Consider the following 12,589-nt stretch of genomic DNA (forward strand, 5'->3'; position numbering starts at 1 on the left):
AGTTTAATTTTAAACAAGCACACCAAATTTAAACAGCACAGTTTGTTACTATAACTTCAACATTTAATAAGCATCATGAATAATTGATCATTTATTTCTTCTATAAATAGGCAGTAAAATTTTTTTAAATCAATTTGAGCAGTGTACCCAATTTTGGCCCAGTATTGGACTACCTCAGTTTCCTACTCCTCTCAGTTTAAAGCATATCATGTCTTATATATCTCTACATGAAGCAGAGAGGGCAGGTCACAGCTTCCAATTCATGCCTGACTAAAATCTTTCCATAGCCATTTAATACCTGTGTAGCCTCAAGGTTTTTAGTTAATCTCCCAGAGAATTCATGTCTTTGGTCTTTTCTCATGCAAAAGAGTCAGCAATGTTTCAATCATAGATTTGCTTTGAGCTTTAATAAGGTAATTGCTGTGCTCCCTTTGGCAGCACATAACTAAAATTGAAACAATGCAGAGATGAGCATGGCCTCTGCACAAGACTGACATGCAAATTCATGAAAGCCCAACAGAATCATGGCACAATTCTCAACACAAATCCTCAAGTCAAGAAATTCTTGGAATGAAGCATTTCAAGTCTTGAAAAACAAAAAAGATAATTTCAAGTCCTGACCACAAACAATTTCCAACCCACACTCTTGTACCTTGTAAAAGTATTTTTTTAATTAATAGAGAAATAAGATACTTCCACGACCAAGAACAACTAAAGAAATTCATTATCACCAAACCCACTCTACAAGGAATACTAAAAATATTCTACATAGAGATAAAAATAAGTACAATTTCAAAAACAATAAAGGAAAGAAATGACCAGGCCAGTCAGGTTATTGAACAGAGGGGAAAAGCATGGAAATAAAACAGGAAGATATCATGACAAATATAAGCCAATACATATCAGTTATAACTATCAATATGAATGGCCTCAACTCACTAATCAAAAGAAACAGACTGGAAGAATGTATCAAGTAATTCAATCCAACAACTTGCTGTGCATAAGAAATGCATTTAACTCATAAAGGACATCATAGACTGAAAAATAAAAATATTGAAGCCAGTGTTCCGTGAATAAGAACTTGCAAAGATCAGTAGTAGATGTTCTGTTTACAGACAATATGAACTTCAATTCAGGATGCTAAAAGGATATAAAGAGGTCGCTATATACTTGCTAGGTGAAAACTCAAGAGGAAGAGATAACCATCATATATATGTATACACTAATTATGGGAGCATACAACTGTATAAGAAAAATGTTATTAGATATTAAAAATCAAATAAGCAATAAGTGGGCCACAGAGATGGCTCATCATCATAAGGAAGGAGAATGTAAATATAGATATATAGATACAGACATATACACAAGTTATTTAAGATAGCTGTACTACTAATTTCTATTAGGTCATTGAAAAGCAGAAGGTTTATCAGCTGGTGAGGTAGCTCAGAAGACTAAACACGTGTTTAAACAAGCACCGGGCTTGGGGCTCAATCCCAGTACTGCAAGTCGTGCAGCCCCATCCCCAAACACTCTGAGCCAGTGACAGTGTCAGGACATGGTGGTGCACACCTGTAATCCCAGCACTGAAAGAGTTGAAAACAGGACTCCCTGTAAGACCAAGCTACTTAGTGAGACCTTATAACACGTTAAAAAAAGAAGAAAAGAAAAGAAGTTCGTTGCTTATATCACTTGATCAGTTTTCAGGCCTATATTTTATAATCTGAGCAATTGCTTTGAACATAACAATAAGCTATGTATGAATCATTGTTACTCTCCTACTGTCTTGTTTTGAAATTTTGTATCATTATTTTTACTTTCTAAAATAAAATAAAAGATAAGGTAATTGCTGTATTTTGCTTAATGTGTAATGCACTTTTCAAACATAATCACCCAATAAATGTTCAGTATTATGAAAATTATTTGACTTAATCTTTTTCTATCATTTCTTGGAAAATTTGGCTTCTATAAACATAGACTGACATATGCTCACTTTGTCTCAGCGCATATTTATGCTGTCTGTAAATTTTCTACATGTAAATGATTTGCTTTGCTACAAAAGTGATAAATCGAGAAAGAGAAAATGTTCTTTCTCTTAATAACAGAAAGTAAAAAAGACTAGCACTACTGATAGCACAGTATAAAGTGTATAACACTTCAGTAAATATAGCTATATCTTTGTATTTCATTGCTTTAAAACTCATCAATTTTGGTACTATACAGAGTTTGACTTGAAAATTTTGACTGGGTATTCATCTTTTATTTGGTTCTTGGAATGAACTAATCCTTGTTTAGTCCATCACATCCTGAACTCTATTCCTTCCAGAAAAATAATTCGTTTCATGCTTTCATTTCTGGTATTCATTGTCCCTCCAAAAACCAATAAACGACCAACACCAAAGTACTACTGTATTTAGTATACAGGAAAATGTAAAGAACATAAATATATATTATAAAATGTCTCCTCTGTCAAGTTAAATATGCATAAAAGCAGGTATAGAACTATAATTATTTTTCAATCATTATTTTAAGTTATTGACTATGTTTTCTATTTACATACTGTTAAATATTTGATGCATTAAGCAACACTTAACATAAGTAAACAGGTGTTAGAACTTTATTCTATGAACAGGCAATGGAGGGCTGGGGAGATAGCTCAGCAGTCTAAGCATCTACCGTGAGAGTTCAAGGACCGGGGTTTGATCCTGAGTTCTTCATGCCATGGCCCTAGAACCCCAGGGCACATCATGCCACCACTAAAACTGGGTGTGGTGGCTCATCCCTCTAATCCCAGTGTTGGGGAAGTTGAGACAGGAGGATCACTATGAATCTGAGCTGTGTAGTAAGGCCTTGTACCAAAGAAATAAATAAAATTTAAAAAAAAGAGGAAATAGAGTCAGTTTAAATAAAATTGCCAATGTTCAAAGAACTGGTAATGTACATTTGTTGCACACTTATCTGCAAATAAAGTAACTTTTCATCTCATATGTCAAATTATTATAATTTAATATGAAAGAAGTAATCATGTAAGCTAGAATCAAAGCCAAAATTGAGTTTCTATTAAGACTTTTAGCAGAAGAAATTTAAATCAGTAATGTAGCAATTGATGTATGTTAACAATGGTCCATGTTAAATGTGATTTTTTTTTTTTTTTCAGAACCGGGAATTGAACTCAAGCCCTTGCACTTGCCAGGCAAGCACTTATTCAACTGCGCTATCTCTCTGGTGCCTAAATGTGAAATATTGAAGTGTCCATATTTTTCAGATTTCTACAAAATATTTTGAGGAATCAAAACTTATCATGATATAGTGGAATGACAGTGTCATTATGAGCAAATGTGTGATATTTGTGGTAAATGACGTGATGACCCCTCAAAATGTCTATGTCTTCGTCTCCACAATTTAAGTATGCTACCTTACCCTGTAGAAGTGACTTGAGATATGACTAAGGGTCTGGACCTTGAAAAAGAAATTATGCCAGGTTATCCAAACGGGCCACATTTAAGCCCATAAAGTTCTTACAGAGAACACATCAAGTCTCAGTTTAAAAGAGAATCAGTGGGGCCGGGGAGATGGCTCAGTAGAATAAGTGCTTGCCTGGCAAGCCCAAGTGTCTGAGTTCAATCCCTGGTTCTGCAAAAAAATAAAAAATAAAAAATAAATAAAATAAAAGAGAATCAAGACTATGAAAACAAGTTCAGAAAGGTGACTTGCTATTGGTTAAAAATGGGGAGAAGAGGAGCAAAATCTATGATGTGTAAATGGCTTTGCTTTTTATTATCATATGTCTATTTTACACAATGAAGGAATTTAATATATTTCCACACATACAGCGTGTATTGACGAAATCTAATTATCCCTTATTTGCTCCCCCACTTCTAGCAACCTCCCATACATCCCTCCCAATCTCTGGTAATCACTGCTCTTACAGGTTGACATTCTTTGTTTGGTAGGTAGGTTGCACATATAAGCAAAAACATGTGGAACTTGTCTTTTTTTTCTAGATTGCTTTATCTCACATAGCAGGTTCCTTTTCAATCTATTTTCCCACAATTGACAAAATCTTATGCTTCTTTATGGCCACATCATTGTCTACTCTGTGCCTATACAACTTTAAAAAACAATTTTTGCACCTCTGTGGATGGGCACTTAGACTGATTCTTCATCTTAACTCTTGTGACTAATGCCACACTAAACATAGGTGGGCAGGCATCTCTTTGATATGCTGGTTTTCTTTGCATATGCACCCAGAAGCAGGATAGCTGCATCATATGGCTAATGCATAATTTTCTTTCTTTCTTTCTTTCTTTCTTTCTTTCTTTCTTTCTTTCTTTCTTTCTTTCTTTCTTTCTTTCTGTCTATCTTTCTTTTTCTTTTTTCTTTCTTATTTTCTTCTTCCTTTCTTTCTTCCTTCCTTCCTTCCTTCCTTCCTTCCTTCCTTTCTTTCCTTTTCTCTCTCTCTTTCTCTCTCTCTGCTTGCTTGCTTGTTTTTTTCTTCTTTCTTTCTTTTTGCTTTGATAGTCTCCATTCTAACTGGAGCAAGATTGTGTCACATCAGTTTTGAGAAAGCTTGTAAGATTCGAAAAGTGAAAATAGGTTGTCCACTGTTGTCTCCATGAAGTATCTGAGCTCTGTCAGCAGCTTGATGTTAGCTCTATGAGAACTAGGTCAGAATTCTAGACTTCAGATATATGATATATTAAATTTATACTATTCCAATCATCAAGATTTCTTAACTTCTTATGATAATAATAGGAACTGATATAGTTCTTTTTCACCTGAATTGCATTGTAATGTCTTTATTATTCACACAGAGAATTTAAGTTTTACACTCATGCTGGGAACGTTCTCCTTTTTGATAATGGCAGCAAATTCCAGACTAAAAGTCAAGTGAAATATTTTAAAAATCATGGAGAGCAGAGCAAAAATGTCCTGTCATGGAAGAAGACATGTTTAAGTAAGTGAAAGGAGGTATTCAAAGAAAAGGGAAAGGAAACCTAAAAATAAATAAAATTCATGTAAGGAAAATACATGATAGAGGGAAAGACATTTGTGAATTACTGCAGCAGGAGAGTAGTTACAAATCAATAGGAACAAATTAAACTGTAAGTGAGACCTGGTGAAGCAGTCTGGTAGTTGCAATACTCTGAAATTAAACAGATACTAACGCAGGTGGATCACAAATTCCACATGTTCAAACTTAGCTTGTACAACTTAGTAAGTGCTTGTATCAAATAAAAAATACACGAATAAATAAAATAAATCACTAGAAAACTAACTCAGTGTAAAGGCCCTGGACTGAGTTTAATCCTGGAGAGAGGAAGAGGCAGGGATAATTTAAACACATTTTAAAAATCACAGAAGCTTTACAAAGATAATCAATTTTTCTGATAAGATAAAGTACAATGGACAATAAAATCTATTCATGCAATGAGAATGTCTTCATTATGAATTTAAAATTTTGTGTACCACAAACCAGTAAAATTAGAGTCAGCTTCCAGAGACTCCTGGAATTTCCATAGTGTGTGGATTCCAAAATCATCCTGAGTTTTGTTCTACAATAGCATTGAACAAGTTAGAATCCTAAACTTATAGTGAATACATTTTATTTTTTTTAAGTCCAGGATAGGTGTACAACAATTAAACAAACACTCCCCCAAACATTGTATATGCAAATGAATAAACAAAGTTTGTGATATTTTCAATGTATTATTTTCAGATATCTCCCCTTACATTTTTAAAATCACTTATGAATTTGTAGAGATTCACATTCCTGACATGTTCTAAAGAAACATTTAGTATAAATGGATAGTTTCCATAAGCTTTCTGGCATCTGATATTAAGTATATTAATATACTTCTACTAATCAGTAGCTTGCATGATACATTTTGAATTTACTTCTCATGGCCTCACTTTCTATAAATTAAAAATGTGTTACTTTCTGAATCATTCATGTTTGTTTCCTAACCTTAATATAAATCTTTTCAAGCACTATGCTGAAGAAATAAGTGGTTTCTCATTAGAATTCCAGAATTCAAAGAGAAGAAGGTATAAATCGAATATTTCTTCATAGATCATTTTATGATTAATGTATTGGACTTTTATTTTAGGAAATTATGCTTTATAATTTATATGATACTAGTAAATAAATCTTCACTATGGTTTAGGGAATATTAGTAGAAATCACTTGTACAAGTAATATTTCAATGGATCTCATAGAAAAGTCATTGAACTTTCCGGAGAAAAGGAAAACTGGTGATAAGATATTTTTGATGTGATAATATAATATTGGCATTAAACATTCTCTGACTAGATTTTCAAATATTAGAAGGTGAAGAATTATTTAAATTGTACATCCTAATTTAGTTTAGAAAGCCTGGAGGAAACAAGAGTCCGTCATGGTTAAATTCTAATTTTAACTTAACAAAATTTTTTATGTGAAGATGAAAGTAATTGGAAAATCTCTCTCTGTGCTCTAGAGACCCTGGTAATAATTCTATTGTTTTTTAATAATTATATTATTATCTGATGCTGAGTCATATATTTTCCCTGATACAATATCACCAGAATTTGTGATTTTGTTTCTGTAATTATTGAAGAAACCTAATGTTGTATGTGGAAAAATAATCAATGTTCTACAGCAAATAAATAAGAACTGATATTTAAAAATGATATTTTCAAATCATGCATGATGGCAAAAGTCTATAATCTCAACATTGAACAGGCTGAGGCAGAAAGATGGTATGAGTTTGAGGCCAGCCTGAGTTACATTGTGAAGTCTTGTCTTAGGAAATTAAGATAAAGTAACAAAACTTGCTGGAAAATATTTATTACCTGAAATTTTAGTGTATTGTTGGGCTATCTCTTTACTTTCTGAAAGCAAAAGTACATTGGACTGTTCTCTCTTGGGATAGGAATCTTTCTTTAAACAATTTAAGCACAGTTTGTGTTTTTGTCACTAAGAATGTTTGTGTATGATCTTCAGTAATTCATATGTAAGTAAGCAAATATTTATAACAGTTATAGAAAATGGTATAATGAAATACGTGCTTTCTCTTAGGATGGAACAACCAACTCAAACTTACTATAGAAAAAAACTGTTGTTAGGCAAAGCTCAAGAATCTCTCTGTAGAGGACCAGACCAACCCATGACTTACATTCCTAATTGACTTGTGGACCATGACTAACAGAGAGATGCTCCTCCATAAGAGATTATTTTATTTCACGAGCTATTTGTCCTAAGGTACATGTGTGCATCTATTAACCCAGCAAGTACCTACAAAATAGAGACACAAGAGGTAATAGAAGTATTCAGTAGATAACATAACATATTAGACAAATGTGTGATCATTAATTCAATCAAAAACCGTAATCGACTAAAGCTTTGAATAAATGTAGTAACTTGTTAGCTAAAGCATAGTTGAATAAACATGGGTTTGGTATGCAGAAGTAAGAAAGCCACAGTTTTTCACTGTAATGTAGTTCTTAATTCTATTAGCAAATATTTGATGAATGAAACATTTTATAATCATTTCAGTTATTATTTAGTGCCTAGATATTATTTTTATCTATGACTTATTGAACTCTGAGAATGTACTCAAGGGTAATGAACAATAATGCCTTTGTGTCTTTTTGTTTTTCTTCAGTCAAAGAGAACATGTCTAGATAAATTATCTTTTATATTTATGTTTCAAGCTGCTTTCAGAGACTAAATTTTACATTTATTGAGCAAGGAGTAAATAAAACTTAAGATCAGCTTTTCCTAGGATAAAAATTAGTCCTCCTCTACTTAAAGGTCATTAGCTAACGGGGTTTCTCTGTTGATTTCCACAATTAACCAGAGTCATGTAGAAGGATGAACAATAAAACAAATTATATTTTAGTGTTTCAAACAAACTCAAGGGACAGAGATGAAGCTCACTGTTCATCAGAACATTATGTCTTCAAAGTAAAGTCATCTGCAGTTCTACAACACTTCAGAAACTTTTAGGTAGTGTGGTTATAAATCTACATTTTGTGAGTTTTTTCCCATTATATTATTTGCTATGAGATACTCATGGATTCACATACTGTTATAAAAAAATTAATATAGCAAAAGTGCGCAGACCTCTTACGCAGATTCTGCCAAGACACCTTGCCAGTGGGAGGACAAGTCTTAAAGCCATACATTTCCACCACCAGCAAGCCCCCTTGGGTTGGGCTTTCACAGTGGTCACAATACTGGTCTCTCCTAGAGTCACTGTACAACTCCAGGCAACCATTATTCATTTGCATAATTTTGTTATTAAAAAATTATAATATTAGACTTTTATAGGATGTGCTATTTGGGCTGGGTATGTTGAGTCTGTAAAGTTACCTGGCAGTTCATCTAATTTGTTTCTTTTCTAGGTGTTTAATACCTTTGTATCTCTTCTTTCTTTTCTGAGTAATATTCAAGTTTACCACTCTTGGTTAAATGCTTGAGTTGTTAAATGATATTTGTGCTGAAATAGACCCACAGAAATGATATAAATGCCAAAATCCACTTTTTACATAAACTCTCACACATAAAGCTGTCATAAACAGTGTTAAACAGATTTTTGTATAAACACAAATTTTCATTTCTCTGAAATATATATTCAACCATACAATTGGTAGTAAATGACATAGTTTCTTGTTTAGATTTTAAAACAACTGCTAAAGTGTTTTCAGTGTGCCTATGTAATTTCCTACCAGCAGTGTGTGTGGTCATGATCTGGTGTGCGTGTGTGTGTGTCTGTGTGTGTGTGTGTGTATTTGTGTGTCTCATTTTCAACATATTGACAAGCATTTGGTGCTTTCCCAATTTTTTATGTTAGCCATTATGATATCAACAAAAAATTATAGTCATACTTTGCATTGCCTTAGTATCCAATGATGTCAAACACTTTTGGTGATGACTACATCCTCTTTGCAAAACAGTTGCATCCTTTGCTCATTTCTAGTTAGACTACTTCACTACTGAGATTTTGGGGTTTGTATGCTCTAAGCACTAACACTATTAGATATGTGTTTTGCAACCATTTATTCATTATCTAATTTGTTTTTCATCCTCTTACCTGTGGCCCAGGCAAATAAAAATATGAAATTTAATAAAATCTATGTGTCCAAGATTGGTTTTAAGGGCTGACGGTATAGGTCAGTGAACTCAGCACTTGCTTAGATAAGCGCGGGGGCCAGGGTTCCATCCGTGGCTCTGCATGCTGAGCCTGCTCTGCTCTGGGCGCACTGGGCCAGCGCTGATGTCCGGGTGTGGTGGTGCCCGCCTGTAATCCCAGCACTAGGGAGGAAGAAAACAGGAGAATCACTACGAGTCTGGGCTGTGTAGTGATGCCCTGCACAAACAAACAAACAAACGAACAAACAAAAAAAAAAAAGAAAGAAAAAAAGAAAAAGAAAAAGAAAACCCAATTAGTTTGAAATAATTATACTTACAGCTTTCTGAATAAGAATGCAGCCTAGAATATTCCTATTTTTCTTTGTTTGTCCCAAATATTTTCTTTCTTCTTCATATCTCTTCTGATAAAATGTTTTACATTGTATTAAAATTGTAAATACATATATTTGTGTGGTTCTGAATGAACTTTATTCTTTCCAAAAAGTTGCTGTATTTTATTCATTTCATACATTGATTGCCTGTTCCCATTTCATGCCACTGATTCCTTTATCTTTATAATTATCTTTCCTCTAGTTTCATTTGAGTCATCGTGTACTTTTTTTAGGTTCTTAAGGTGATTAATTTATCAAATTGTAACTTTTGTTTTTATGTACTTTATGCAGTTAGTGCTATAAATGTCACTCTCAGAACGGCTTTCTTTTCAGAACTTTTTGTTACGTTTTAATTCTTATGGAGTTCAGTGTATATTTTACTTCCATTTATGCCATTCTTCTGAATCATGCATTATTTAGAATTATGTTGTTAAATGTCCAAGTGTTGGGTGATTTTTCTACTATCTTTAATGTTGGTTTCTTTTTTATTCCTGTGTAGTCAGAGCACATATTTTTGTCATGCTAATTCCTTTGAATTTATGGAGTTTTATGGCCTACAGGTAGTCGATGTTAATATATGTTTTTTGAACACTTGAAAGTGATAAATATTTCATCTTCTGTGGATATTTTGGAGAGAGTTGTCAAATTCTTTCAAATGATAGTGGTTTTTACTTTTTTTCATTTCTTAGATGTCATTTTGTCTATTCAGTTTATATGTTGTTGGTGAGATGCATTGAAGTCTAGAGTTGCCATTGTGGATCTATTTTCCTTGGATTCCACAGTATTTGGTTCATGGTTTTTATAATTCTTTTTTTTTTTTAATACTTAAGATCACCTTTGGTGGGTTGAGTTTTATACCATAATCTCTCTCTCTGTCTTTCTCTTTAGATTTTCTTTGTTTTTAGTTGATTTAGTACTAATATAACAACTATTTTTTAAATATTTGCATGAAATATATTTTTATTTTTTTAACTTTCAACCTACCTACACTTTTGATGAGAAGTAGGATTCTTTTTGAAACCACAATGTTGTATCAGATTTTAATTTTTAGCCCAATCTGCCCATTTATTTCTTCAATACTCTTATTTAATGTTGACTATCAGTATGTTAAGATTTGCACCCACCATTCTTTCTCATATTTGTTCTGCTTAGTCCTAGATATCTATTTTTTAATATTTTTTTCTCTGAACTACTGTATCATATATTTATAACACCATTTTGATGGATCTGTAGTGCTACTGAGCATTTTATTATGTCTACTGTAAAAGTGTTAAATGATACTAAGAGATCTGTCATTTAAGTGTTGGTTTGTGTTGATTATATACTCAATTTGCAAACTTGTTTGGGAGAAATAAATTTATACTGCATCTTGAACATTTTGTACACACAAGATTTGGAATTGTGTTTGAATATATATATATATATATATATATATATATATATATATATAATCACCATGTTGACAAGGAAGAGAGCACAACACTTCATTGCTACCAAGTGCAAGCGGTAGTCTTGGTTTTCTCTTGATCCTTATTGTCACTTATATTTCTGGTCCTCTCTCCTGTTGACTGTGATGTAGGAATTTTGACTCCCAGTAGGTCTCCACTGATTACACTTAGATGAAAGGTTAGGACTAGCATCTTCTTCCTGCTTCCCAGGTTGCCTTCACTATCATCACATGGAAGAGGTGATGGCCTCATCATTGTTGGATATATGGGGGTGATTGGTCAAACTCTCAATTAGGCCTCATCTCCCATTCCTTCAGCAGGAACAGAGCAAGGATTCATTACTGCCTGGTGGGTATGAAAAGCTGGGTTTGTCATGTGGTCTTTGCTTGATACTCTTCAGTGGGGCCTCATATCAACCAATGAGGAATGAAAGACTATGTTCCTCTTTCAGCCTTGGCTAATGCATAGTGATGAGGACTGTCTAGGTTACTTTTCTGGGACAAAATACCTGAAACGTAGAATTAAGGAAGGAAAGTCTTATTTAACTCACAGTTAGTGGAGGTTTCCGTCCATAATCAGCTGAGTCTAAGGCAGAGAGATACATGGCAGAGGGCAGCAGTTCATGTAGGCAGAAAACAGCAAAGATCAAAGGGAGGAGCAGCAGTGGTGGCAGCAGCAGAGAACAAGCCTGTCTGCCTCCCTTATGTTGCATGCAGGCTGTCTTCCCAAGGACAGGTGTAGCACTCACACTCACATCCATAATCCTAGCACTGGATCATGAATTTATAAAAAAATAATTGCCTGCTGCATCACTATATGAGGCTCTGGGGGAAAAATCTAGACACAACCATTACAAATATTAGGTTGATTTGCCACAATATACAGGGGGAGTAAATTTATGTCTCTCATTAGTCTTTTCTGGTAGGGTAACGGTGACACCATTATTTATTTGCAGTTTTGCTTGACTTAATTAGATTTGTTTTTAAACAATATTTGTTGTACCTAGATGTGATTCCTTCCTAGTGCTGTCTAGACAGAGCAGGCTTCTGTCCTTTCACTATGCAACCTCGCTTTCCTATTGGCTTCTCTGGCACCAGATTTAGGTTTTTTGAGGCAAAGAGAATTCCCTCATTATAATAAAAGGACAACCAAGCCACCACCATCATTCTGTTTTCTGCATATCTGTGTCTTCTTTTCTTTGAAGTCATAGAGATTTTATTTATTGTATTCATATCTAATGTCTCAGCTTTCTGTCTTGGAAGTACAAGAGAAAACATGTATGACATCTTTCTGGAAAGAGAAGTTGCTAGTTTAAATATAACTGTTTTAGTGAAGATCTTGTAATAAGCCATACTCAATAGCTAGGTTTAACAAAAAGCTCAGCATATTCATTTGTTCTAAGGGGAAATGTCTTCTTCAAGGGTGGTATTTTAGTGAATGAATCTCAGTGTAAGGGCTGCAACCACAAATATTTCAACCATCATTATGACTTAGAAAATAAAATTCAGACAAATTTAGGAGCATGTGTTTAATTTCTACTATAGTATTACTTAAAAAGAAAAAAAAGATTTTTATTAAACTGTAAGAAAGGTTCACTTCTTGTTCAGATATTTGAGGTAGAGTAATTAATAAAACAA

At 33.5% G+C, this 12,589-nt stretch overlaps 1 non-coding gene across 1 annotated transcript; it reads left to right on the forward strand.

The window, feature by feature from the left end:
* The first annotated feature begins 422 nt into the window (after positions 1-422).
* On the forward strand, positions 423-526 carry LOC111815331. The gene has a single exon (XR_002820036.1). It is a non-coding gene; the product is annotated as a U6 spliceosomal RNA (small nuclear RNA).
* The last annotated feature ends 12,063 nt before the right edge of the window (positions 527-12,589 follow it).

This window comes from Octodon degus, unplaced genomic scaffold (genome assembly GCF_000260255.1).
Source record: "Octodon degus isolate 3935 unplaced genomic scaffold, OctDeg1.0 scaffold00014, whole genome shotgun sequence".
Lineage (NCBI taxonomy): Eukaryota > Metazoa > Chordata > Mammalia > Rodentia > Octodontidae > Octodon > Octodon degus.